Here is a 26,324-nt window from a genome sequence, read left to right as displayed (position 1 = left end):
AGGAGGAGGGGAGGAAGAGATAGATAGGAGGGAAGGAAGGAATAGGAGGGAGGAAAGAAGAGAGAGATGAGGACGGGGGAGACAGGGAAGGAGGAAGAGATAGGAGAGAGAGAAAGGAAGGAATTAATAGAAGGAAGGAAAGAAAGAAAGGACGGACAGGAAGAAGGAAGGAAGGAACAAAGGAAAAATGGAAAGAATGAAAGGAAGAAGGAAGGAAGGAGAAAAGGAAAGAAGAACGTAGGAGGGAGGAGAAGGTAGGGACCAGCAGAGAAGGAGCAGGAAGCAGATGATTGAGGAGAAAGATGAAGGTGAAGAGTGAAGGTCAGCGGAGGAAAAGAGATATTGGAAATATCAGAAATATGAGAGGAGGCAAGAGAAGGAAATGAGAGTGAGAGGAAGGAGGAGACAGAGGAGGAAGGGGGTGATAAATGAGAAGAGATACTAAAAATTAAATATGAGGGAAATGGAGAAAATGAAACTAAAGGAGACGAGGAGGAAAAGAAGAGGAGGAAACAGGATTAGAGAAGGAAAGAAGATGAAGAAAGAAAGAACAGACGAAGGCAAGCGAGGAAACAAGAGATGAGGTAAAAGGAGACAAGACAAGGAGAGAAGGAAACGAGGGAAGGACTGATGAAGGAAGAGATGAAACAAGGCAGGAGGAAATAAGAAAAGTCTGTTTTTATCATTTATGGTCATTTTGTCTTCTTGGTAGTTCTGCATCTTTCTGTTTTTCTTCCTCTGTGTTCATCGTTAAAAACTTTGAATCTTCAGCTCACAACTTTATATTTTCAAACTGACTTTTTATTTCTAAACGTTGGTTTCCATCACAGAACTTTGATTTATTCATCTCCAAGTTCATCGTTCACCTCTACCTGGTGGAGTTTTTTTCCACCTCCAGATGGTCGACCCGTCGGCCTCTGGGGGGCGCTATGAGTTCAGGGCCTCTGTGGCCCCTCAGGGCAAACTGGGACCAGTTGGAGGACTGGTTCATCTACTGGTCACACTGGATGTGGAGCTGCTGGTGTTAAAATGGAGCTCCTCTCATGTCTGTCCAGATGTTTACCACCAGCAGCTCCACATCTGCTTGTTTCTGTTTGAACTTTGTAGAAGTAGTTTTTATTTATTCACATCAAAACTCTAAACTCCTCCTGACGCATTTACAAAAGTTGCGACATTTTTAAATTCTACTTTCCTACTAAGAAAGACTCTGGAAGAAGAAATTTCAGACCTCTTTCTGATATTTTACTTTAATTTCATAATATAAAGTTGAGATATGAAGATAAAGTAGATTTATTATCTGAAAGATCTGAGTTTGTCTCACCGTTTTCCATTTTTATCTCAAAAGCTCTACTGTTTTTCTCAAAATGGTGACTTCATCTCAGATTTTTAACGTTTGGTCTTCAAATATTGGCTTTTAATCTCAGTTTTTTACCATTGTCTTTCAAAATTGATTTATCTGAAGTTTGAATTTCTTTCCTAGCATTTTTCATTTATATTTCAAAATTTCTGCTTTTATCAAAAATCGTGGCTTTTTATCTCAGATTTTGGAGAGTTTTGTCTTATGTGAAGTTTTTGCCTTTCTTTTTTAAAAACAGATTTATCTCAAAAGTTTGCATTTCTGAATATTTCATCTTCATCTCAAATTTGTGGTTTTTCTCATCTCAGATTTTTGATGTTTCATCTGACAATTTTAACTTTTATCTGAAAATTTTCCATTTTTCTTTTCCATTTTCAAATTGATTTGTTATAACTTTGTGTTTCTATCTCAGTGTTTTGCATTTTTGTCTTTAAATTAAAATTTTTTACCTCAGAGTTTTTACTTTTCATCTCAGATTTCTGACGTTTCATCTGAGAATTTAGATTTGTACTCTGTTTTTCTGTTGTTTCAAAATCAATCTATTATCTCAAAAGTTGGAGTTTCTGAATGTTTTTATTTTCATCTCAGATTTTTGAAGTTTCATCTGACAGTTTTGTCTTTTTACGTCAAATTTTTGCCTTTTTAAAAAAAATTGATAGGAGACCGTGTCCCTGAGGAAAAGACAGGAGGCAGAGCTGGAGGTAGCAGAACTGAAGATGCTGAGGTTCTCTTTGGGAGTGACCAGGATGGATAGGATCAGGAATGAGTACATCAGAGGGACAGCACATGTTAGAGGCTTTGGAGATAAAGTCAGAGAGGCCAGACTGAGATGGTTCAGACATGTCCAGAGGAGAGAGAGTGAATATATTGGTAGAAGGATGCTGAGTTTCCCACTGCCAGGCAGGAGGCCTAGAGGAAGACCAAAGAGGAGGTTTATGGATGTGGTTAAAGAGGACATGAAGGTAGTTGGTGTGAGAGAAGAGGATGCAGCAGACAGGGTTAGATGGAGGCAATTGAAGGGAAAAGCCGAAAGGAAATGAAGAAGATCTCAGATGTTTGCATTACTATCTCAAAGTATTTCATTTTGTATCTCAAATTTGTGGCTTTTCATCTCAGAGTTTTTGACGCTTCATCTTAGAATTTAGACTTAATTTTACCTTTCTATTTCTAATTGATATTTTTATCTCAAAAGTTTAAATTTGTACCTCTGAATATTTCATTTTTATCTCTAAATTGTTGCTTTTCATCTCAAATTTTTGACTTTTCATTGTAGAGTTTTGATTAATCTCACATTTTTTTACCTTGAAATTTCGAAATCTCAAAATTTTGAATTCCTATCTCAGCGTTCTTCATTTTTACCTCTAAATTTTAAATTTTATCTCAAAATTGTGGCTTTTCATCTCTGATTTTTGACATTTCATCTGAGAATTTTGAGATGAGCTCAAATTTTTTGTCTTTCTGTTTCAAAATTAAGGCTTGTTTTGTTTGTTAAATATGAAATAAAACGGAGATATGAGAAAGGTTTGATATTTCCTCTTCCAGAGTCTTAACATGAGAGAACCTTCAGACCAGACCCTACCTGGACTGTAATAAAAGCTGTATTTGTGTTTATATCGTGTTATTTTCTGTCGGTCTTCTCTTTGTGCTGCGATGTGTGAACGTAAACAGAAAGTCTTTCCTCAGCTGCTCCGGTTCCTGGATCCTCTGGCAGGGAAACGTTAATTAATCAGACTGATTTCATGCAGCAGCGGCTCGGTGATTTGAAAAGATTGTGGTGCGTTCGAGGAGTTTACAAGGAGTTTCTGACGGCGAAAGTGTGGAAATTTTTCCCTCCAAATTGCAAAGTAGAGAGGCGTGCTGCAGCATTGATCGCATTTCCATTTTACACTCCAATCATTGCAGCTGAGATGTTCGGGAGGCGGAGGCGCCGCTGGGACGAGGGGAAGTTTAGAATGAAAGTTCATGTTTCTGAACTCTGACTGCAGCTTCCTCCAACCTCCAACCAGCCTGTCAAAGAGCCTCTATAGAGACCAACACACCCTTAGTTACGCCTGTTAGAACCTCTTTGTTGGCATTTTATAGCCCTCTGTGGCCACAAGGCGCCTTGTGGTGGTATTTTGGAGTGTCTTTGTCATCCTGTTGTACTCCTTCATGGTCATTTTACACATTTGGTGTTGATTCTGTCTCCTGTCATGGTTGTTTTGCATCTTTTGTGGTAATTTTTTGGTGTCTTTCTAGTCGTATAGTTTCCTTTCATGGTCAGTTAGTGTGTCTTTCATGGTCGTTTAGCATCTCTGTGTTGTCATTTTGTCTCCCTTCGTGGTCATTGGACATCTTTTTGGTCATTATTGTTTTTTTGACATCTGTCATTATAGATTGATAGATTTTGAACATTTTGTGTTCTGTCATGGTTGTTTTGCATCATTTTGTGGTGTCTTTGTGTTCATGTCATTCTACGTCTTTTATGGTCCTTATGTGCCACCATAGATAGACTTTACACATTTTGTGTTCTTTCACGGTTGTTTTGCATCTTTTGTGTTAATTTTTTCCCGTCTTTCAGGTTGTATAGTCTCCTTTGATGGTCATTTTTTGTGTCTTTCTGCTCACTTTACGTCCTTGTGTTGTCATTTTGTCTCTTCATGATCGTTCTTCCTTTTATGGTCATATTGTGTTTTACGTCTGTCCAACCCGGTCTCACGGGGATTCGTGAAACTGTCACGTAAGTTTTAGTTTCGGTTTCGTGCGCACCAACACGATTTCGTCATGTTTTTCGTGCCGCTCACCACGAAATGTTTTTCGCTGTGGTAATCACATCTGAAAGTGGTTTATACCGGCGGATTCATGACGATCTAAGCTGTCCATCGGCGTATACTGCTTGTGTGATTGCATTTGCGGCCGCCGGCCGCCGGACATTCTTGAAATTCCTATGCAAATTGGTAAGTGTACCACCGGCTTATGGTTAGGTTATGGTTAGGGTTATGTTTAGGGACGATGTCATGCAAAATATAGCGTTGGATTCGCCGCGGTTTTACATTAAAAATATAATACACACATTCTTTTGAAATACGTTCTGAGTGGCACGAAAAGTCCGCCGTTTAAAATACATTGGTGTGCATTTCGTGGTGAGCGGCACGAAAAACATGACGAAATCGTGTTGGTGCGCACGAAACCGAAACAAAAATTTACGTGACAGTTTCACGAATCCTCGTGAGATCGGGCTGGTCTGTCATAGGTATTTTGAGCACTTTTTGTGGTCATTTCGTGTTCTGTCATGTTGTTTTTCATCTTTTGTGTTCATTTTTTGCCATCTCTCTAGTCATATAGTCTCCTTTCATGGTTGTTTTGTTTTTTTTAAATAATTTTGTGTGTCTTTCTCCTCATTTTGCCTCCCTTCGTGATCATTCTACATCTTGTGGTCATAATGTGTTGGTTTTACGTCTCTATCATCATATATAGGTAGATTTTGAACATTTTATGTCCTGTCATGGTTGTTTTGCATCTTTTATTTTAGTTTTTTGCCATCTCTCCAGTCTTATAGTCTCCTTTCATGGTCATTTTGTATTTTTTTGGTCATATTGTGTGTCTTTCTGCTCATTTTGCCTCCTTATGTCGTCAGTTCTTGTACTGTCCCGTAGCTCTTCTGCGTCTCTTGTGGTCATTCAGTGCCCGTTTGTGTTCATATTTTGTGACCTTTGTGCATTTTGTGAACGTTTACCATCACTTTTATGGTTGTTTTTTGTCTGACTGCAGTCATTTGACTGACTGTCGATCTAGAAATACTTCCAGAGGCTCTAAACCGAGGCTTCATGACACTTTGGGCCTTTGCTTGTCGCCTGTCAGTAATCCGTCCACCTAACTCTGAATATCTGGAAGTTTAAAACAGTTTTTTTTCCCGTTTCACACCGAAGTTTTGCAGAGATTTATGTGGTGAAGTAAAAGGACTCTGCTGGCAGGTTGGAAGGTAGCAGAAAGCTTCGGGAAGCTTCGGATAATGGTGCAAAAAATAAACACCGGCGCGCTCCTTTAAAGAACAAAGCTCGCTATTGCTGCAGTCTGGCAATCCCAAACTGCAAAGTGACAGTGAGAGGCCCCAGCCGAGGAGAAGCATGAGTGTGCAGCTGAAAACAAGGTGACATTTGTTAGTGATTGGCTGATTGACGGCGACGAGTTTATTGTTGAGCCGCCAGCTGGACTCACGGCTCCCTCTGAAAACTTGGCTCACGCCGAGACAGCTGTATTGGAAAAGGCAGGTTGTGCCAACTGCGGTAATATCTGTGTTCTCGGTGGAGTTCCATTGAGGACGTGTTTGTGTGAATTCGTGCCCTACACCCCCGTCTGCAGGCTGCACTCTGAGCCTTTCTGCTCCGAACAGCGGCCAAACTCGCAGGCGGCTCGCTGCTGCTGAGGCGCAACACTGAGCATCTTTGTTAATAAAAAAACAACCGCCACGATCACGGCGACTGTTACCTTTTATTGTGGCCGCTGGGAGTCCTCGTGTTGAAGCGTGTGCTGCTGAAAACACGGAAAACCAGCGAACAGCAGCCTCCCAACACACCCCGGTTCTTCCACATGAATCATTTGTTTGTGACGGCGGCTGGAAGTGAATTAGCCCCCCGGATCGGACAGTTTGTGCTGTTTATTTCATCAGTGTTTTCTCCACTGGATCGTTAGTCATAAACTAAACTCTTAACGACACTGAAAGGAGGTGTATTATGCTCATTTCCAAAAAATTCCAATGCGACTAGAAACGGTCCAAAAAGACTAAGAATTGGACTCAAAATGTTTCCAAAATGACAAAACTTGCCCAAAATTACTTTATAAATGACTCAAAGTTGGTCCAAAATTATTTCAATTTGTCCAAAATGGTCAAAAAAAAATTCAAAACGACTAAAATTGGTCCAAAGTTACTCAAAATTTGGTCCAAAATGACAAAAAATGGTCTAAAACGACTCAGAACTGGTTCAAAGTTATTAAACGTTTTTCCAAAGTGGCAACACCTGTCCAGAATTTAAGAATTATCAAAAATGACTCAAAATTGGTCCAAAATGATTCACATTTGTCCAGAATGCCAAAAACGTCCAAAATGACAAAGAATTAGTTCAAAATTACTCAATATTTGTCCAAAATGACTTTAAAAATGGTTCAGAATTGCTCAAAATTGGTCCAAAATTATTCAAAATTTGTCCGAAATGACTAAAAAATTAATCCAAATCACTAAGAGTTGGTTCATCACCTGTCAAAATTAACTGAGCTGACTTTAAACCTGTCCAGAATTACTGTAAAAATGGTTAAAAAGGACTCGTTTGGTGGTAAAGAAGAGGTTCCATCAGGCTGGACTTAGAACCATCAGGAACCTGAGGACTGATGAAGGAACCAGTCAGAGAGACGACACATTTAGAGGAACTGAACGTATAGTCTGGATCCACGGATTAGTTACAGATTTCTGTATCATTACCAGACAGCAGCATGCTGTCACTGTAACCATGACAACCAGTGAACACTAGGGCTGGCCTGAATACTGGTTTCTGGCCTCCGAATATTCGGGCCCTATTAAAGACGAATATCCGAATATTCGTTCCGCCCCGTAATGTCCGATGGGGGGGGGGCGCCGACAGCTTGTGACACAGACGGCCCGAAAATTCAGATCCTTTTTCATTTTTAGAAAGTTTTGGCCAACATTTCCTGATGACAGATTGAACCCAGTGTAAACCGACCTTCGTTGCCTTCGTTTTGTCTTCAGCATCTTGTCTTGTGTTTATGCAACGAAGTGAAGCACGATGTCAGAGTCAGCAGCCACCCGGCCATTAGGGTGGTGGAAAGAAACACGAATGGAGGAGCCGAAGAACACGGCGGGATGAGCCGAAGTGGACCGAAGGTGCAGGGAAGAGACGAGCTCTGAATATTTTCGTCTGGGGGGAGGAGGGGGTGATCACATAGACATGTGTATATGTTTATGTGATCACATGATGAGATGAGCCGATGTGGGCAGAAGGCGGAGGGAAGACAGTAACGCAGCATATTCTTTCCGCCCGGTAACGTCCGGGGGGGGGGGGTGAATATTCGGATACCAAATTAATATCCGGATAGTGCCGTAGCGAACGAATATCCGGATATTCGGGATATTCGGGTCCAGCCCTAGTGAACACTACATCAGCTGATTGTGATCCTACTACAGATCCACCTCTGAGGACTTATCAGGACTTATCCAGCAGAAATGATCCAAGGACTGAGCGCTGAGGGCTGTTCTTCGGTTTTCTGTAGTTTGTGTTGTTTCGCCTTCTTTTTTGTCCTTTTCTTGCACTTCTTTGCAACATTTTGTTTGTCTTTATGGTCATTTTTTGTCTACACAGCATATATATAAAATATATGTTTTGTCATTTTGTGTGGTGTTCATGTCTGTTAGTGGTCATGTTGTCTCCTCATCCTGTAGATGTTCTTCTATCTCCATGTCTCCAGTCTTTCCCTCTCTCCTCTGCTCATCATCAGTAGAAGATGTTCCTCCATGCTGATGGATCTCCACCAACCTGCTTCTCTGTTCTCTGTTTCTGAGCCATGCTGACTTCATTTATTCATCCAGTAGCTCTGGTTTTCCACTCTGTCTTGTGATTTTGATTATTTTTCCAGCTGGAGCAGCACATCACACGTGATGCGTTTACATGATGTCAGAAATCCAACGTTTCTTTCTGCTTTGACAGTTTGTGGTTCTGATAAATGATGCACTGTTCAGGATAAAAAGCCTTTAGACCCGGCAGCTCGCTCTGGTGTTCAGACGGTTAAATCCCGATGCTTTAATTTCATTTGTCGTCTGACTCTCCTTAACTTTTGTCCAGTTGGTTAACAGTGGAGTAATTTCGTTTAGCATCAGCAGCATCTTGTTTCAGAAGTGAGCTGCATCCCGTTCAAACAGCTGGACGCTTTCAAAATGCATTTTCATGAAGAGAAAGACGTCTTTCCCGCTCACCGTCTGACACTTTAAATGCCTCCATGGTTATTATGTATGAGGCTGGCGTTGGATGTTAAACTGAGCTCTGTGAGGCTAGGTTAGCTCGGGTTATGCAGCCGTGCAACCTGCTGCTGGCGGCGATTCAAAAACCCAAATTACTCGGGTGTTACACTGTAAATCTCGGCAGCACATTTGCACCTTTTATTTTTCCGCCGCTGAAGGTGATGATTTAAGCTGTCATGTTGGCGAGCAGTTTAACAATGGTTTTATAATAATATTTCAGAACACTCAAAAAACATCCTGCACCGGGCCCGTAAAGTGCTTCCAGTGTTTGTGCCTTTTGTGTGCGGCTCAGCGAAGGTAACGATTTAATCTGACATATTTCGGAGCAGCAGAATAATAATATTTCAGCGTGGTCTTTCTTAATCGTGGGGCAGAACAAAAGGCTGCAGGCCATTCATCCGGCTGACGGCTTACTTTGACACCGGCTGCTCCCGGCTCAGCAGGACTCCACCGAAGGAGTCGCCGGGTTTAGACGAGCTGCTGCTCAAGCGCTCTGACAGGAAGGCATTAGCCGGCCCTGCAGCTGGCGGAGGTCACGGGTTCGGTTCCTCCGGTTCTGTTCCAGAGCAGAATCCTGTCAGCTCCTCACCTCTCTGATGAGGAGGTCATGAAGAGGTTCATCCTCCTCAGAGCAGGAATGTTGGTTTGATGGTGTGTGATGCCTGTTACACCGTAGTCCCACTGTCAGACCATTCTGTGGTGGAGAATGGTCTGCTGTACCTCACTGTCATTCTGTTATGGGGGAAGCTGTGGAAAAGGAAAAAAAGGTTGTTTTGAATGATTTGGTATTTGTCCAAAATCGCTCAAAACCTGTTTGAAATTGCTGAAACCTTTCTAAGACGGCTAAAACTTTACCAGAACATCTGTAAACCTAGTCAGGCTTTTGTCTGCTGCACCTCTCCATCATTCTGCTGCATAAAAAGTAAAAAAATTACTCTAAACCTGTTCAGAATGACTAAAACATGACCAGAATAACAAAACTATCTTCAAAATGGCAAACAAAATGTACACCATGGCTCAATCCTCTCTGTGGTGGAGAATGGTCTGCTGCACCTCATTCTGTGAAAAATATGTTTTGCTGTTTAAAAATAAGGCTTTAGTGTTAAAGAACTGTTGAATGTGAGCCTCCTTCACGCTGACATAAATGAAGCTGTAGGTTACTACTCAAAGGAGAGCAGCAGTGTCTACCTGCAGCACATTAATGAGACGTCCAGGTGACTTTAGTTCCTTTCTGTCGTCCTACTGGCTCCAAACAAACCTGTGTTGGTGTTTTCAACATCATTGTGAATTTCAGTGAGCTGACGACACATTACAGCTCCATGTAGAAAGGTCCATAACAGCCCCTTATGGTAGAGGACGTCCTTTAGGATTAGTACGGTTCTGTCTTATGTTATCACTGATCTCATCTCGTCTGGTTTGGTCTCATCTTATCTTGTCTCATTTTATTTTCTCATCTTCATCAGGTCTCGTCTGGTCTCGTCTTATCTCAGTAAACGGTGATAGAAGTATAGGTTTTCTGTTCCTTTACCAGCGTTAAATGTCTAATAAACTAAACTGTAGGTTTATGAAGGAGGTGAAGTAAAGAGATGGGAAGCAGCTTCATGTGTTACAACTCTGAGGTTCAGTTTAAAAATTGAGAAATGGAGCGTTTGTTCAGCAGAGGAGGAGGAAAATGATGTTTTTGTGCAGAGAAGCGTATTTTGGGGCCTTATGTGTGGATCCAGTCTTTGGTGTTTTCTGCCAGAGAAGCTAATGATTTAAACTTGACATGTCGGCGCAGCTTAATAACAGCAGAATAATAATATTTCATCTCGCTCTTTCATAATAGCGCCGGCGACGGGAGAAAAGCAGAGAGAGCGAGAGCCATTCATGCGGCATGATGGGTAGTTTGACACGGCTGCTTTTCTGCTCAGCATGATGTTTTCCACTGGCACACACATCTGTACGACAAAGTCCTGGGAGAGGCTAGCGAATGCTAACGCCCGCTAACACACACTCAGCGCCGGCTGTCAGCTCGGAGCGTTTAGGGTTCGTTCTGCCGACACAAACCCTCCATCTGCTCTGACAGCGGCAGGCTATTATTAACACGCAGCAACACACTCAGGTGTACGTGAGGCTGACAGCCCGGTTATTAACCCGCGGCCCGCCAGAACCTCGCATCCACCCAGCAGGACGCTCCTCCTCAGCTGCAACAACACCACGCTGTACAGCCGCCGGCCCAGCGAGCAGCATCACCGAGGAACACGTCTGTAAACACGCCGCAAAAACACCAAAACAAAAGGAAAAGGATCAACACATCCGCTTACTTAAATATCCCAACGTAAACTCCAGAACCAGAGGTTGGGTTTACTGGGAGTCATGGGAGCTCTGTTGCTAGGCGACAACAACGAAGATTCAAGTTTAGATGTTAAGGAGGGAAACAGGAAGTAGGTAAAACAGAAACAGTAAATGTGGAGCTCAAACTGTTTACTGTGGAAGATGAAGCAGAAAGACTAGAAATTCAAACTGATATAGAGCAACTTTAATGAAGAGCAATTTAAACTGATATAGAGCAACTTTAACTAATGTAGAGCAACTCTAATTAAAATAGAGCAACTTTAACTCGTACACTACCGTTCTACAGTTTCAAGTCACTTAGAATCATTTGGTCCTTGAGTCATTTCTGACCTTCCCTGAAAATTTCGTCCACATCTGTTGGTCTGTTTTAGAGTTAAGTTGCTAACAGACAGACAGATGTTTTAGTTCTAGTTCTGCTTCCTTTGTTCTTAGTTCACCTGATTTTTGTTTTCTAGTCCATAATTTACTTAATTTGTGCCTTTTTAAATCATATTTTTTACAGTTGTACATACATTTATATAATTTTCTGTCTCATTTTCAGCTTTTTGTGTCTCGTTTTCTGACTCATTTGTCTAACTTTTTGTCCCATTTGAATTGTTTTTCTGTTACTTTCTTTGTTCTATCATTTTGTGTCTCGTTTGAGTCTCATTTTAAATAGTTTTTGTGTCATTTTTGTGTAGTTTGTGTCATCCTGTGGCTTGTTTGTGGTGTTTTGTGGTGTTTTTTGTTGCTTTTTTTCCTTGCTTTTGTCAGTTTTGTCTCATTTTGTATAATTTTAAGTCCTGTTTGTGTCGTTTTGTCGTGTTTTTTGTTGCTTTTTTCCTTGCTTTTGTCTTAGTTGTATAATTTTGCGTCCTGTTTGTGTTGTTTTGTTTTTTGAGTCTCATTTTCATTGTTTTGTGTTATTTTTGTGTAATTTGTCATTTTGCAGCTTTTTGTGTTCCAGTTCCTTTAGATTTTTGCTTTCTGGCTCTTCATTAGTTTTTGTCTTTAAGTCTTATCTTGTACATTACATTCTAGATTTCTGTTATATTTCTAAGTGTTTGTTTAATGTCTGCTGATGAATGCAGAGACCGTGGGGGGGTTTAGATCCTCGGTTTGTCAGGTCCATGTAGAAGAACTGACTGACTGTTTGTAGTTCTTCAACCTGACGATGAACACATGAAACATAGCCAGTTTGTCCGTTTGGTCGCATTTAGACGATCTTGGATTCGTTTCTTTCCTTCCGTTTGTGTTGAATTAAACCTCAGAGTGTTTTAAACCCTCTAATCTCTGACAGCCTCAACCCAAATATAAACGGACTTTCTTCTTTCTCCATTGAGGGAGAGCTGGAGCTTAATTAACGTTATTTCTTCCCTCTGCAGTCGTTAGATGTAATTCTCTGTTCTTTATTGTCCTGCGCTGAGGCTGAACTCGTTCTCCAGCCCATAAATCCAGCAGAGGACTGATTAGAGCCGAGTGTCCGCCAGATTAACCAGAACGTGGTTTTAAACTGCTCACAGTTACAGGAGTTCTAACATCTGTCACACAGCTAGAGATGAACCACTGATGCTTTCTTACACTGTTATAGATCATTATTATTGATACGTTCAGCATGTCTACAGCTACGACCTCTGTTCTGTTTGAGCCATTCTGCATTTATTTATTCATACAGTAGCTTTGGTTTTACTCACATTTTCATCTTTTGTGTGTCATTCTTGTCATTTTGTGCCTCGTTTTTGTCATTTTGTGCTTTGTTTTTGTCAGTTCTTGTTGCGATTTTGTCTTGTTCTTGTGATTTTCCCCTCGTGTTGACGTTTCTATGTCTTGTTCTTGTGATTTTCCCCTCATGTTGACGTTTCTGTGTCTTGTTCTTGTGATTTTCCCCTCGTGTTGACGTTTCTATGTCTTGTTCTTGTGATTTTCCCCTCATGTTGACGTTTCTGTGTCTTGTTCTTGTGATTTTCCCCTCGTGTTGACGTTTCTATGTCTTGTTCTTGTGATTTTCCCCTCATGTTGACGTTTCTATGTCTTGTTCTTGTGATTTTCCCCTCATGTTGACGTTTCTGTGTCTTGTTCTTGTGATTTTCCCCTCGTGTTGACGTTTCTATGTCTTGTTCTTGTGATTTTCCCCTCATGTTGACGTTTCTATGTCTTGTTCTTGTGATTTTCCCCTCATGTTGACGTTTCTGTGTCTTGTTCTTGTGATTTTCCCCTCGTGTTGACGTTTCTATGTCTTGTTCTTGTGATTTTCCCCTCATGTTGACGTTTCTGTGTCTTGTTCTTGTGATTTTCCCCTCGTGTTGACGTTTCTATGTCTTGTTCTTGTGATTTTCCCCTCGTGTTGACGTTTCTATGTCTTGTTCTTGTGATTTTCCCCTCATGTTGACGTTTCTGTGTCTTGTTCTTGTGATTTTCCCCTCGTGTTGACGTTTCTATGTCTTGTTCTTGTGATTTTCCCCTCATGTTGACGTTTCTGTGTCTTGTTCTTGTGATTTTCCCCTCGTGTTGACGTTTCTGTGTCTTGTTCTTGTGATTTTCCCCTCGTGTTGACGTTTCTGTGTCTTGTTCTTGTGATTTTCCCCTCGTGTTGACGTTTCTGTGTCTTGTTCTTGTGATTTTCCCCTCGTGTTGACGTTTCTGTGTCTTGTTCTTGTGATTTTCCCCTCGTGTTGACGTTTCTGTGTCTTGTTCTTGTGATTTTCCCCTCGTGTTGACGTTTCTATGTCTTGTTCTTGTGATTTTCCCCTCGTGTTGACGTTTCTATGTCTTGTTCTTGTGATTTTCCCCTCGTGTTGACGTTTCTATGTCTTGTTCTTGTGATTTTCCCCTCGTGTTGACGTTTCTGTGTCTTGTTCTTGTGATTTTCCCCTCGTGTTGACGTTTCTGTGTCTTGTTCTTGTGATTTTCCCCTCGTGTTGACGTTTCTGTGTCTTGTTCTTGTGATTTTCCCCTCGTGTTGACGTTTCTGTGTCTTGTTCTTGTGATTTTCCCCTCGTGTTGACGTTTCTGTGTCTTGTTCTTGTGATTTTCCCCTCGTGTTGACGTTTCTGTGTCTTGTTCTTGTGATTTTCCCCTCGTGTTGACGTTTCTGTGTCTTGTTCTTGTGATTTTCCCCTCGTGTTGACGTTTCTGTGTCTTGTTCTTGTGATTTTCCCCTCGTGTTGACGTTTCTGTGTCTTGTTCTTGTGATTTTCCCCTCGTGTTGACGTTTCTGTGTCTTGTTCTTGTGATTTTCCCCTCGTGTTGACGTTTCTGTGTCTTGTTCTTGTGATTTTCCCCTCGTGTTGACGTTTCTGTGTCTTGTTCTTGTGATTTTCCCCTCGTGTTGACGTTTCTGTGTCTTGTTCTTGTGATTTTCCCCTCGTGTTGACGTTTCTGTGTCTTGTTCTTGTGATTTTCCCCTCGTGTTGACGTTTCTGTGTCTTGTTCTTGTGATTTTCCCCTCGTGTTGACGTTTCTATGTCTTGTTCTTGTGATTTTCCCCTCGTGTTGACGTTTCTGTGTCTTGTTCTTGTGATTTTCCCCTCGTGTTGACGTTTCTGTGTCTTGTTCTTGTGATTTTCCCCTCGTGTTGACGTTTCTATGTCTTGTTCTTGTGATTTTCCCCTCGTGTTGACGTTTCTATGTCTTGTTCTTGTGATTTTCCCCTCGTGTTGACGTTTCTGTGTCTTGTTCTTGTGATTTTCCCCTCGTGTTGACGTTTCTGTGTCTTGTTCTTGTGATTTTCCCCTCGTGTTGACGTTTCTGTGTCTTGTTCTTGTGATTTTCCCCTCGTGTTGACGTTTCTATGTCTTGTTCTTGTGATTTTCCCCTCGTGTTGACGTTTCTGTGTCTTGTTCTTGTGATTTTCCCCTCGTGTTGACGTTTCTGTGTCTTGTTCTTGTGATTTTCCCCTCGTGTTGACGTTTCTATGTCTTGTTCTTGTGATTTTCCCCTCGTGTTGACGTTTCTATGTCTTGTTCTTGTGATTTTCCCCTCGTGTTGACGTTTCTATGTCTTGTTCTTGTGATTTTCCCCTCGTGTTGACGTTTCTGTGTCTTGTTCTTGTGATTTTCCCCTCGTGTTGACGTTTCTGTGTCTTGTTCTTGTGATTTTCCCCTCGTGTTGACGTTTCTGTGTCTTGTTCTTGTGATTTTCCCCTCGTGTTGACGTTTCTGTGTCTTGTTCTTGTGATTTTCCCCTCGTGTTGACGTTTCTATGTCTTGTTCTTGTGATTTTCCCCTCGTGTTGACGTTTCTATGTCTTGTTCTTGTGATTTTCCCCTCGTGTTGACGTTTCTATGTCTTGTTCTTGTGATTTTCCCCTCGTGTTGACGTTTCTATGTCTTGTTCTTGTGATTTTCCCCTCATGTTGACGTTTCTATGTCTTGTTCTTGTTGGTTTGTGTCTCTTTGGTCACGGCCTGCATAAACCTTCACTCTGCTCCTCTGTTTACGGTTTTTGAGCCATGCCACATTTATTTTAAAGCGGTGTTTTGGCTTTTTTGTGTCTCTTTGTGGTCCTGTTGTCTCCTCATGCTGTAGATGTTGTCAGTTATTTGGACGAAGCGGTTCTTCTCTCGGTCCAACCTGTAGCAGTTGAGCTCAGAGTGGAGCAATAATCCGGGTTTTGTTGCCGTTATCTGCTGGCTGGGAGGAAATCCGTGGCGGTGAGAGAGCCTGGATAACAGCTCACATGAAAACAGCTCCCCAGTGACAGATCTTACCTGGATGCTGATAGCAGAGCCGCAGAGCAGCTTAACCACTTAGCAGCAGATTAGTGGAACCATCAGGTAACCCAGGACTGGATCATCCACAAAGGGCTGCAGTGTTCAGGAGGCCTCCTCCATCCTGATCCAGGAAACCCACACCGATGAGGAAATCGCTTTTATCAGTGATCGATTTCACACACAACACAAATAGTTTGCCTCTAAATCCCCGGTTTCACAACCAGCGCCTGCAGGGAGGGTTCAGGTGAGGTTGTTTCAACACTCAGCTCATAAATCTGCACAGATAGATCCTCCACTGAGTCACAGTTTCTGTTTTAACAGCCGAGATAACGACGGACGGTTTGGAGGAGAAGTTCATCATGTGGGGAAATATTCTAGAAGATGGATGTGAGATAAAAAGAACTGAGATTAGAAGCTCCGTGTTCTCATTCAGAGCTCAGAATGCAGCCTTTAAAAAGTCTGATTAACGTAAAACATTTAATATCTCGTCTTTGAAACGTCTAATTAACATTTACAGCATATTTAGTATCTCTAAAACCTCCAGCATTTAACAAGTATAAACCAGGTTAATCAGCTGTTGATCAATAACTGAAACCTTCTTGTCTTTTTTAATCTCAGTTTTTGTTGTTTTGTGTCGTTTTGTCTTGTTTTTTGGTGCTTTTTCCGTTGTTTTTCGGCATTTTCTGTCTTGTTTGTGTCTCATTTTGTTGCTTGTTTGTGTTGTTTTGTCTCATTTCTTGTCGTGTTGTGTCCTGTTTTTGCTGGTTATGGCTTTGTGTGTATCGCTTGTGTCATTTAGTTTAATTTTGTGTTGCTTTTTTTCTTGTTTTTGTCATTTTCTGTCTTGTTTTTGTATTTATGCATTTCATTTTTGTCATAAGGCGTCCCATCGTTGTCATTCTGTGTTTTGTGTTTGTCATGTTGAACACATTCTGAGTAGTTCTCCATGTCTCCAGACTTTTCCTCTCCTCTGCTCATCAGTAGATGTTCCTCCAGGCTGAATGGATCTCCAACAACCTGCTCCTCTGTTCTGTTTCTGCTGCTTTATTTGATTGGTCTCTCTGAGGAAACACTGCCTGCAGTTCAACATGAAACTCTCTGAATGTTTCCCTGTTTTTGTCTAAATCTAAAAACCTTGTTCCGCTCCTATAAACCTGCTTTTTCAAACCTATTTCCTGCTGTACGTTCTCCTGAGAACAATCTGTTTCTGCTGTTTCTCTGCGTCACAGACAGAGTTCAGACGTTCCTCCGTCTCCATCTGTTTACCGGAGATGCTCTTAAAGGGCCGGAGCGTCTGAATGAAGCAGGAATGCTGGAGATATTTCCACCTCCTGGTCTATCAATAAAGGTGTTGTTGGGAGCAGACAGATGAAAAGATGAACACAATCTGTCGCTCTCCATCCCTCCTCCCTACGTCCATACCTCCTTTATGCTCCTTGTGCTTCATTTTCTCTCATAGTTTCACTCTTTTTACGTCTTTTTATGTTCACTTGGACTAAACGACGGTCTTTTTTTCCCCTCTTTTTATGGTTATTTTAGTCAGATTTTGGTTGTTTTTGTCTTTTTAAGTTCTGAGGCTCAGAAATGATGGAAAAGTCCATTAAAAAGTGATAAATCTGGACCCAGAAACAGGAACTGGACAGATTTCAAGAATTCAGATCAATTTAAAATCTTTTTTAGCCAATTTCTGAGTAATTTTGGACAAACTTTGAATAGTTTCAGAACATTTTGAGTCAATTTGGTCAAATTTCAGTCATTCTGCACAAATGCTAGGTCATTTTGGACACTTTTTAAGTTATTGTGGACAAATTTTGAGTCATTTTAGATGATTTTTGAGTAATTGTGGACAGTTGCGAACAATTTTATAAATAACTTCGAGCAAACTGAGTCACTTCAGAACATTTTTGAGTCACTGTGGTCAAATTTCACTCATTCTGAACAGATTTTCAGTGATTTTTTTTCAATTTTTTTTACAGTTTTCATGTCATTTTTGACAAACTGAACTTCACTTGAACCCTTGAATTTCCATCTGGATTCATTGTTTTGATTTTTCATATGTTTTTACGGCAAATTTGAGTCTTTGTGGTCGTTTCTACCCATTTTGTGGTGACTTTCTTTTTGTGAGAACTGTCCTTTTTCTGTTAATTTGAGCCCATTTTATAGTAATTTTGCATCCTGTTGTGTCTTTTTGTGACAATTTCACTTCATTTTGTGAAAATTTTAGTCCATTTTATATTATTTTCTGTCTTTTTGTGGTAATCTTGAGTCCTTTTACATCTTTTTGTGACAATTTCTGCCCATATTTTGGTGATTTTGAATCTTTTTTTGGTAATTTTGCGCCCTTTGGTGTCTTTTTGTGACAATTTCTTCTCATTGTAAGGCAAATTCAGGTTTGTAGTAATTTGGGCCCTTTTTGTGTTGACTTTGTGTCTTTTTGTGACAATTGCCCCTCTTTTTGTGTTAATTTTAGGTCATTTTGGAGTTATTTTGCATATTTTTGTGGTAATTTTTCACCTGTTTGTGGTGATTTTGTACGTTTTTTATGGCAAATTTGAGTCTTTGTGGTCATTTCTGCCATTTTTGTGTTGATTTTGTGTCTTTTTGTGACAATTATCTCTCATTTTGTGGTAGTTTTAGCCCATGTTATAGTAATTTTGTGTCTTTTTTTCTAATTTTAGCACATTTTGCAGTGATTGTGCATCTTTTTGTGGTATTTCTAGCCCATTTTGCGTTGCTTTTCCATCTTTTTGTGGTAATTTTACGTCCTTTTTGTCTTTTTATGGTAATTTTAGCCCATTTTATTGTGAATTTGTGTTTTTTATGGTAATTTAAGCACATTTTGTAGTGATTTTGCATCTTTTTGTGTCATTTTGTTGCAGTTCTAGCCCGTTTTGTGTTGCTTTTCCATCTTTTTGTGGTGATTTTGCATCGTTTTGTCTTTTTGTGTTGATTTTATGTCTTCTTTTGTAATTTTTGCCCATTTTATTGTGATTTTGCGTATTTTTGTGCTAATCTTAGCTAATTTTGTGGTAATTTTACATCCTTTCGTGTCTCTTTGTGTTAATTTTGCATCCTTTCCTGTCTTTTTGTGTTAATTTTGCATCCTTTCCTGTCTTTTTGTGTTAATTTTGCATCCTTTCGTGTCTTTTTGTGGTAATTTTACATCCTATCGTGTCTCTTTGTGTTAATTTTGCATCCTTTCCTGTCTTTTTGTGTTAATTTTGCATCCTTTCCTGTCTTTTTGTGGTAATTTTACATCCTATCATGTCTCTTTGTGGTAATTTTGCATCCTTTCCTGTCTTTTGGTGTTAGCTTTGCATCCTGTTGTGTCTTTTTGTGGTGATTTTGCATCCTTTCCTGTCTCTTTGTGGGAATTTTGCATCCTATCGTGTCTTTTTGTGGGAATTTTGCATCTTTTCCTGTCTGTTTGTGTTAGCTTTGCATCCTGTTGTGTCTTTTTGTGTTAATTTTGCATCCTTTCCTGTCTTTTTGTGGTGATTTTGCATCATTTCGTGTCTTTTTGTGGTAATTTTGCATCATTTCGTGTCTTTTTGTGTTAATTTTGCATCCTTTCCTTTGTTTTTGTGTTAATTTTGCATCCTTTCGTGTCTTTTTGTAGTAATTTTGCATCCTGTCGTGTCCTGATGAAGCTGTGAGGGTCAGAAGGTGTAAATCTGCAGAATAAAGTTGCTGCAGAAGAAGAACCAGCCGACTGTTGGGAGTGATTTATATCCTCTAATAAATCCGTGTCTCTGTGACTCTGCAGTATTTAGTCGGTTACATATGAATAAAAAATACTGTTTTTAAGAAAACAAACTGGAGGAAATATTTGCCATAAACAAACAAACAACAGAAAACAAATTTCCGTCTCTCGGTGTTTCGGGTCGGATAGTTGGATTTTTGCTCTTTTCGCCTCCCCCCTCCTCCCCCCATCCTCTCCCCTCCTCCCCCGTCGCCTCCACCTGAGCCCGGCTGTCAATCAAAGCGAGGGGGGGTGGAGGAGACAGATGGAGGTGAAGATGAAGGCGACACTCAGTCTGCCAGCGTCTATACGGGTCTATATATACCCAGCAGAATATACATCCCTCTAAACATGGAGGACGCCTGCAGATGGAGGCGGAGAGGTCACGTCTGGCCCGCCGCCGCCGCCGGGTACACGGAGAAAGTTTACCGAGAAACAAACAACCAGAGAGGTTCAGTTCATCACCTGGTTCTTCTCAGGTGTTCGTCATTTAATCTGGTTAGCGCACCAGGCTTCATCTGATGGTCCTCCCAGCGTGACATCACACCTTGAACTCGTCCATCCAGTCGGTCTGGTCCACAGTTTATCCCTGAACACAGGTCAGAAGTCACAGCGCTGGTCCTTCCCTTTACAGCTTCAGAAGGTTCAGATGGACTGGTGATGTCTGGATTCACCTGTAGCATCAGTGCAGGTAGACCTCCCAACATGAGCCACTCTCCAGACACGTTCAGGTGTCTGTTTTCACCTTTTTTCTGAATTATCTCTGAAGGTCTCTGCAGACGCCGAGGCCAAACAGTTCTGCCTTAAAGGTTGGGGAGCTGGGTACACGATGGGGTGGAAATCTTTGCATTATAAAACCATTATTGATGCATCTTTAATTAATGTAGAGCGTTGTTATGGGACGGTGTGTCAGGGCTCCGATGTCTGCAGCAGTACACAGATAACGAGGTTCTGGTCCAGTTTATTTAAGCCGGAGTGTTTCCACATGTCTGCTTTTAACCCTCATGTCCTCCTGTGACCCGGTTTAAAGCTTGAAAATGTGGAAGAGAAATATATTTTCACAGTGAAACTTCTGACGTCCACATTTTCAACATTTTTGGGAAATCTTTGAAGATTTTTTGGTGGAAAAAAAAGATGTTAAAAATGTTTCTTCAAGAACATTCACATTAAAATGAACCAAAATCCAGTTAAATTCTCTGGACTTTGGTTGATTTTTATGTGAATGTTCTCAAAGAAAATATTAGACGTTTTACTGATTATGTATGGAATCACTTTAGATATTTTTAGGATTGTTTTGAAAATTTTTACAAATTTTGGAAAATATTTACAAGGATTTTCTAGCCAAATTTGGGGGATTTTTTTGAAGTAAAATTTTTAAGGAATTGTTTAAATTTTCTTCCTGAAGGTTTTGCAAATTTTTAGTATTTTTTCAGACAAGGAAACAATATTTTTTGGTGCCTGTAAATGAAGGCAACAGGAGGGTTGATCCTTATCAGGGTCATAGGGGGTGGAGTCTATCCCAGCTGACAGAAGGTTCACCTGGACAGGTAGCAGTCTATCACAGGCAGCAGTCTGTCGCAGGCAGCAGTCTGTCGCAGGCAGCAGTCTGTCGCAGGCAGCAGTCTGTCGCAGGCAGCAGTCTGTCGCAGGCAGCAGTCTGTCGCAGGCAGCAGTCTGTCGCAGGCAGCAGTCTGTCACAGGCAGCAGTCTGTCACAGGCAGCAGTCTATCACAGGCAGCAGTCTGTCACAGGCAGCAGTCTGTCACAGGCAGCAGTCTGTCACAGGTAGCAGTCTGTCACAGGCAGCAGTCTGTCACAGGTAGCAGTCTGTCACAGGCAGCAGTCTGTCACAGGCAGCAGTCTGTCGCAGGCAGCAGTCTGTCACATGTAGCAGTCTATCCCAGCTGACAGAAGGTTCACCTAGACAGGCAGCAGTCTATCACAGGCAGCAGTCTGTCGCAGGCAGCAGTCTGTCACAGGCAGCAGTCTGTCGCAGGCAGCAGTCTGTCACAGGCAGCAGTCTATCCCAGTTGACAGAAGGTTCACCTAGACAGGCAGCAGTCTATCACAGGCAGCAGTCTGTCACAGGCAGCAGTCTGTCACAGGCAGCAGTCTATCACAGGTAGCAGTCTGTCACAGGTAGCAGTCTGTCACAGGCAGCAGTCTGTCACAGGCAGCAGTCTGTCACAGGCAGCAGTCTGTCACAGGCAGCAGTCTATCCCAGCTGACAGAAGGTTCACCTGGACAGGTAGCAGTCTATCACAGGCAGCAGTCTATCACAGGCAGCAGTCTGTCACAGGCAGCAGTCTGTCACAGGCAGCAGTCTATCACAGGCAGCAGTCTGTCACAGGCAGCAGTCTGTCACAGGTAGCAGTCTATCCCAGCTGACAGAAGGTTCACCTGGACAGGCAGCAGTCTGTCACAGGCAGCAGTCTGTCGCAGGCAGCAGTCTGTCACAGGCAGCTGTCTATCACAGGCAGCAGTCTGTCACAGGCAGCTGTCTATCACAGGCAGCAGTCTGTCACAGGCAGCAGTCTGTCACAGGCAGCAGTCTGTCACAGGCAGCAGTCTATCACAGGCAGCAGTCTGTCACAGGCAGCAGTCTATCACAGGCAGCAGTCTATCACAGGCAGCAGTCTGTCACAGGCAGCAGTCTGTCACAGGTAGCAGTCTGTCACAGGTAGCAGTCTATCCCAGCTGACAGAAGGTTCACCTGGACAGGTAGCAGTCTGTCACAGGCAGCAGTCTATCACAGGCAGCAGTCTATCACAGGCAGCAGTCTGTCACAGGCAGCAGTCTGTCACAGGTAGCAGTCTATCCCAGCTGACAGAAGGTTCACCTGGACAGGTAGCAGTCTATCACAGGCAGCAGTCTGTCACAGGCAGCAGTCTGTCACAGGCAGCAGTCTATCACAGGTAGCAGTCTGTCACAGGTAGCAGTCTATCCCAGCTGACAGAAGGTTCACCTGGACAGGTAGCAGTCTATCACAGGCAGCAGTCTGTCACAGGCAGCAGTCTGTCACAGGCAGCAGTCTGTCACAGGTAGCAGTCTGTCACAGGCAGCAGTCTGTCACAGGCAGCAGTCTGTCACAGGCAGCAGTCTATCCCAGCTGACAGAAGGTTCACCTGGACAGGTAGCAGTCTATCACAGGCAGCAGTCTATCACAGGCAGCAGTCTATCACAGGCAGCAGTCTGTCACAGGCAGCAGTCTGTCACAGGCAGCAGTCTGTCACAGGCAGCAGTCTATCACAGGCAGCAGTCTGTCACAGGTAGCAGTCTGTCACAGGCAGCAGTCTATCCCAGCTGACAGAAGGTTCACCTGGACAGGCAGCAGTCTGTCACAGGCAGCAGTCTATCACAGGCAGCAGTCTATCACAGGCAGCAGTCTATCACAGGCAGCAGTCTGTCACAGGCAGCAGTCTGTCACAGGCAGCAGTCTGTCACAGGTAGCAGTCTATCCCAGCTGACAGAAGGTTCACCTGGACAGGTAGCAGTCTATCACAGGCAGCAGTCTATCACAGGCAGCAGTCTATCACAGGCAGCAGTCTATCACAGGCAGCAGTCTGTCACAGGCAGCAGTCTGTCACAGGCAGCAGTCTGTCACAGGCAGCAGTCTGTCACAGGTAGCAGTCTATCCCAGCTGACAGAAGGTTCACCTGGACAGGTAGCAGTCTATCACAGGCAGCAGTCTATCACAGGCAGCAGTCTGTCACAGGCAGCAGTCTGTCACAGGCAGCAGTCTATCACAGGCAGCAGTCTGTCACAGGCAGCAGTCTGTCACAGGCAGCAGTCTGTCACAGGCAGCAGTCTGTCACAGGCAGCAGTCTGTCACAGGCAGCAGTCTGTCACAGGCAGCAGTCTGTCACAGGCAGAAGTCTATCACAGGCAGAAGTCTATCACAGGCAGAAGTCTGTCACAGGTAGCAGTCTATCCCAGCTGACAGAAGGTTCACCTGGACAGGTAGCAGTCTATCACAGGCAGCAGTCTATCACAGGCAGCAGTCTGTCACAGGCAGCAGTCTGTCACAGGCAGCAGTCTGTCACAGGCAGCAGTCTGTCACAGGCAGCAGTCTATCACAGGCAGCAGTCTGTCACAGGCAGCAGTCTGTCACAGGCAGCAGTCTGTCACAGGCAGCAGTCTGTCACAGGCAGCAGTCTGTCACAGGCAGCAGTCTATCACAGGTAGCAGTCTGTCACAGGCAGCAGTCTGTCACAGGCAGCAGTCTGTCACAGGCAGCAGTCTATCACAGGTAGCAGTCTCTCACAGGCAGCAGTCTCTCACAGGCAGCAGTCTCTCACAGGCAGCAGTCTCTCACAGGCAGCAGTCTGTCACAGGTAGCAGTCTATCACAGGCAGCAGTCTGTCACAGGTAGCAGTCTCTCACAGGCAGCAGTCTGTCACAGGTAGCAGTCTGTCACAGGCGGCAGTCTGTCACAGGCAGCAGTCTATCACAGGCAGCAGTCTGTCACAGGTAGCAGTCTCTCACAGGCAGCAGTCTGTCACAGGTGGCAGTCTCTCACAGGCGGCAGTCTGTCACAGGCGGCAGTCTCTCACAGGCGGCAGTCTGTCACAGGCGGCAGTCTGTCACAGGCGGCAGTCTGTCACAGGCAGCAGTCTGTCACAGGTAGCAGTCTCTCACAGGCAGCAGTCTGTCACAGGTAGCAGTCTCTCACAGGCGGCAGTCTGTCACAGGCGGCAGTCTGTCACAGGCGGCAGTCTGTCACAGGCGGCAGTCTCTCACAGGCGGCAGTCTGTCACAGGCGGCAGTCTGTCACAGGCGGCAGTCTGTCACAGGCGGCAGTCTGTCACAGGGCTGCACATGGAGACCCTGGGATGCAAACCGGGGATCTTCTTGCTGTGAGGCGACAGAGCTAACCACGATCCACTGTGCAGCCCCTAAATTTTACTCTCAGATGTTAATATTAAAAGGCTAATGATTTGACTTAATGTTCATGATTCTTGCATTTTATCTAAAATATTTCACTTTTTCTTTCATTTGTTTTGCTTTTAGTCATGATTCTGCTTAATGTGACTTTAAATGTAAACATTTCGACAGTTAATCTCCAACATTTGACTTCTGCCTCAGAGTTTCTGACTTTTTTCTTTTTGCTCATTGCTGTCATCAATCAGACATTAAAGGAGGATTTTATCTGATCAGTGATCATTAATCATCTAGAAACTGGTCAGTGTGACACCAGCTGTTCTACAGATGTTTCACAACATTTATCCATCACACACACACACACACACTTTCTCTGATATCTCCAGTCTTATCTGTCTCCTCCCTTCTTCTCTCTGAGCTGCTGTAACTTTAAACACACACTACAGATGTCTCAGATAAATAAGAAAACAGATCATAAAGCAGTTCAGTGTTGTAGTTTAGAACTGGTCCTAGATCAACTGGATCTGTCTCTGTCCTCTGTTTATTAAATCCGTCCCTCTCCATCCTGTCCTACAGTTTTATCTCCTGGTGCTCTTCAGTGGTTTGTTTCCATCCAGAGTTAACAGCTGATGCTGACATGAATCTGCTGTTTAATCTGGAGAAACTTTGAGTTGATGTCTTTGTGATTATTATGGGCTGCTTTGGCTGATTGTGTGTCGCTCTGTGGTTGTTTTGTGTCTCTTTATGGTCGTTCTGTGTCTCTTTGTGGTAGTTTTGTGTCTCTTTGTGGTTGTTTTGTGTCTGTTTTTTTGTGTCTCTTTGTGGTTTTGTGTCTTTTTGTTGTTTTGTGTCTCTTTGTGGGTTTTTTATGTCTCTTTGTGGTAGTTTTGTGTCTCTTTGTGGTTGTTTTGTCTCTTTGTGGTAGTTTTGTGTCTCTTTGTGGTTGTTTTGTGTCTCTTTGTGGTTGTTTTGTGTCTTTGTTGTATTTTTGTGTCTCTTTGTGGTTGTTTTGTCTCTTTGTGGTAGTTTTGTGTCTCTTTGTGGTTGTTTTGTGTCTCTTTGTGGTTGTTTTGTCTCTTTGTGGTAGTTTTGTGTCTCTTTGTGGTTGTTTTGTGTCTCTGTGGTTTTTTTATGTCTCTTTGTGGTTGTTTTGTGTCTCTTTGTGGTTGTTTTGTGTCTCTTTGTGGTTGTTTTGTCTCTTTGTGGTAGTTTTGTGTCTCTTTGTGGTTGTTTTGTGTCTCTTTGTGGTTGTTTTGTGTCTTTGTTGTATTTTTGTGTCTCTTTATGGTAGTTTTGTAGTTCCTCGTCAGTTTCTTCTTCTTTGTCTGATACAAACTTTTTGGACATGTTTGGACAGACTCAGCTGAGCTTTTTGTTGTTTCTTTTTTAAGTCTTAGTTGGCCTTGGACCAGCCTTCACCAACTCCACTGATGGTTTTCGTTCCACAGACGGATCTTCAGCAGGTTCCTCCTGACGAGGCTCACCTGCTGGCTGGAACCCGTCCAGGTGAGGCCATCATGAAGCTCCAGATCAAACGTCTGAAACATTCTTCAGTCTGATTCTTACTGTAAAACAAACATGAGAACTGAGCCGGTTCTGAGGAACCCTGAGGTCCAGATGGAGAACACGGAGCAGCTGGTGTGTGTGTACGTTAACCTGAGAGTGTGTGTTTATTCTGCCGGACACATTTCATCACACACACACACACACTCTGAGAAAATAAACTGTGGGAGCGTTTAATGGTCCTGAGCTCCAGCTGGACCTCCACCTCTGTGAGGACCTTCAGGGAGGTTTGGCTTCCTGTCAGCAGGTCCTCACTCAGATAGAAGAATCTCTCTGCTGAACTTGGCCGACCTCAGGCTCCATCCGTCTTCTTTTTTCCTTTATTTTCTCTGCAGCTGCTCCTCAGTTCTCCACCAGAACAAACATCTGGACCTTCAGGAGTTCACCTTCAGACGGTTCCTCTAAAGGTTCTTCTGTTCATCAGGTCCTTTAACCCGTTTCACTGCAGCATCCTTCAGAGACCACCTGACAAACTTGTTTTAGAGAAGTTTACAGGACATCGTAATAATAAGTCTATCAGAACCATCTCCAATAATCAGGAGGTGATCCATTTTAAAGGTGAGTATTTGCTTGTTTTGTCGTCAGATGAAGGTTGTCAACAAACATTTTCCGTCATGTGTGTATATTAGCCTCCTGACGCAAACATACACACACAGCGCAGACACACACAAATGCAGACACACACCACGGAAACACAACTCGGGGCGAAACGGCGCCAAAACCAAAGTTCTCACTTCTGCTGCAGGACA

At 42.8% G+C, this 26,324-nt stretch overlaps 1 long non-coding RNA gene across 1 annotated transcript; it reads left to right on the top strand.

The window, feature by feature from the left end:
- Positions 1 to 26,324, top strand: LOC127534673 (uncharacterized). Its single transcript, XR_007942931.1, has 3 exons — positions 1 to 584; positions 25,404 to 25,518; positions 25,911 to 26,324. It is a non-coding gene; the product is annotated as an uncharacterized LOC127534673 (long non-coding RNA).

The sequence above is a fragment of the Acanthochromis polyacanthus genome, chromosome 1, assembly GCF_021347895.1.
Source record: "Acanthochromis polyacanthus isolate Apoly-LR-REF ecotype Palm Island chromosome 1, KAUST_Apoly_ChrSc, whole genome shotgun sequence".
Taxonomy (NCBI): domain Eukaryota; kingdom Metazoa; phylum Chordata; class Actinopteri; family Pomacentridae; genus Acanthochromis; species Acanthochromis polyacanthus.
Note: the sequence above shows the minus strand (reverse complement) of the source record. Positions and strands in the feature narration are given on the sequence as shown.